The 2,500-nt window shown below is 42.7% G+C and overlaps 1 non-coding gene across 1 annotated transcript in view; it reads left to right on the top strand.

Moving 5' to 3' along the window:
* The first annotated feature begins 2,240 nt into the window (after positions 1-2,240).
* The window catches only part of LOC135122371 (small subunit ribosomal RNA), a 1,921-nt gene continuing 1,661 nt past the window's right edge, over positions 2,241-2,500 (top strand). Inside the window, exon 1 of the ribosomal RNA XR_010279359.1 lies at positions 2,241-2,500. This exon is cut by the window's right edge and continues 1,661 nt beyond it. This is a non-coding gene — a ribosomal RNA (small subunit ribosomal RNA).

The raw sequence follows: 2,500 nt of genomic DNA, 5'->3' as shown, positions 1-2,500 counted from the left end.
CGTTTTGCAACCCGCAACACACCGACACGTACGGCGTCCGTTAACGTCACCGATTAATTCGAAGCTTCTCGCACGCCTCATATACAACCGGTAATACACTGGCCGTTCATAACGTACGGCGTTCGTGCCGAGTGACTGTATAACGCCACCGATCGATTTCGACTTTCAAACACGCAGCACAGTCGTCGATCTACAATACAATAAACGTACGGCGTTCATTAGCGCTGTCGAATTTGCGGTTTCGCGTACATACAGGCAACCGGTAATAAATACACCGGAAATAGTTATAAAGGGCGAAATGGCACAATTTGTTATCAAAAATTAAGTTTTTATCATTTATCAGGAGGTAATTTAATTAGTTATTTCAATTTATTGTAGAAATAGACGACTTCATTTTGAGAAGATTTTACAAAAAGTTTTTATTTTAATTTAAGGAACGCGCGGATTAACGGCGGTGATTGCAAGTACAGTAATTGTGAAGCCTAATGTCTCGTTGTCTAATTCGTGGCGCCCGTAAATGGATTAACGAGATTCCCACTGTCCCTAGGTTTTCTTGAAAAAATCGAAATTTATGGTGTTACTTAAATTCAGTTTGAAGCATTAAAAAACATGAATGGCACAATTCGTTTTAAAAAATCAGCTACAGCTATTTCAATTCTCCCTCGTTTTTATTAAAAAAAACTTCTCGAAAGTTATTTCGACATATATAATAAATTTCATTTTACAACATTTTATATATACGTCGATCGTCTTTTATAAAGTAAGGCGTTCTTCCGTACTTAAAATTTTTAAAAAGTGCATGTACGGCGTTCGTCTTTTATAAAGTAAGGCGTTTCTCCGGACTTGGAAATTTTTTTAAAAGTACATGTACGGCGTTCGTCGTTTATGAAGTACGGCGTTGGTTGTTTATAAAGTACGGCGTTTGAAATTTATGAAGTACGGCGTTCGGAATTTATGAAGTACGGCGTCCCGTACCGGGTACGTATTTTAAAATTAACTAAATCGCTATAATAAAAATTCTAACTTACCTCGATTACGTAACACAATGCGGCCGTATTTTTTTTCTTGCGAAAATCCGTGGAAAAATGTTCAAACCGCTCTTTACGAAGAGCCATCACACCGACAGAGCGCACCTCGGACGGGGAGAGGTGTGTCTCGCGCCCCTGCTCGCGTACCACTGTCGCCGCTTCGCAGCGTTTGGCTCCGATCGACGTCAAGCGCGCTATTATAGGTAGCGGAGTGATGTTGTGGCGTGTGAGGTGTTCTCTCGAGATACCGACCAACGACTGCATCCTCTCGCTCGCGTTACCACGGACTGTCTGCGAGTCTTATCCAATACTTTTAAAAGGAATTCGGATTTATGACGAAATGAATTTCGCAGCACGTTCCGGCCGTTCTTCGGTGTCTCTAAGACTGTGCGTTTTTACGTATTCTCTAAAAATGATAGCAGACGCTAACCGCATTGGTTTCTCTCTGTAATAAATAATGTTCAACAACGACATTATTATGTTATTCAGACCGACCCGACAAAAAGAGACGACGATACGTTCACCTTTTTAGAACGAAACGTTGCGATTACTTTTGGTGGTCGTGCCTTTAATGATTATAAGAGCGAACCTTGTATGTGTGTGTGTCTTGTTGATAATTTTGAGAATGTAGTTATCGCACCCGTCGAAAATGACCCGAAGTAGACTTGGCTCTCGGAGCGTTTGCGCCTAGAATTTCATGGAATCCTTGAGTTCCTTCATTGGGTTCGAGCTTGCCTCGAAAGACGGTCCAGCACAGCGAGATCGCGGATGCGGCGGACGTTCCATCGTCGGCGGTCCTTATGCGATCAACCTTACATTGTTGTAAACGGTGGCGTACGTTCGAATTTCACGATTCGTCGTTCGTTGCATCGAACAGCTATTAAATTTGCGTCAACTCCCTACATTCCGAGCGAGAATATATAATATACTCGTAACGTGTGCAGATTCTGTAAAGAATTCGGCACGTCTCACCGTCGCATTCTATCTAGCGAAGAGTGAGGAGAATGTTTGAACTTTTAAACCGGCGCAGGAGGTTTCCTCGCGAAACTTTTCGACCGGTATCGTTATGTATGATATTTTTCGTATATAAAACAACGAAAGAGAGAGTTAAGCGTGGCGTTACGTTCCTACGCGTTCGTTTCGCGAACACGCACTCGCGCTTTCGACGAAAGTGTAGTTTTCAGTTTCGGAGTATCCGAACGAGAACGCAGTTCCCTGGTTGATCCTGCCAGTAGTCATATGCTTGTCTCAAAGATTAAGCCATGCATGTCTCAGTACAAGCCGAATTAAGGTGAAACCGCGAAAGGCTCATTAAATCAGTTATGGTTCCTTAGATCGTACCCACATTTACTTGGATAACTGTGGTAATTCTAGAGCTAATACATGCAAACAGAGCCCCGACCGGAAACGGAAGGGGCGCTTTTATTAGATCAAAACCAATCGGTGGCGGTCTCCGTCATCGTACAACTTGG

Source organism: Zophobas morio, unplaced genomic scaffold, assembly GCF_036711695.1.
Source record: "Zophobas morio isolate AGI-343-1 ecotype UQ-CSIRO unplaced genomic scaffold, CSIRO_AGI_Zmor_V1 ptg001159l, whole genome shotgun sequence".
Lineage (NCBI taxonomy): Eukaryota > Metazoa > Arthropoda > Insecta > Coleoptera > Tenebrionidae > Zophobas > Zophobas morio.
Note: the sequence above shows the minus strand (reverse complement) of the source record. Positions and strands in the feature narration are given on the sequence as shown.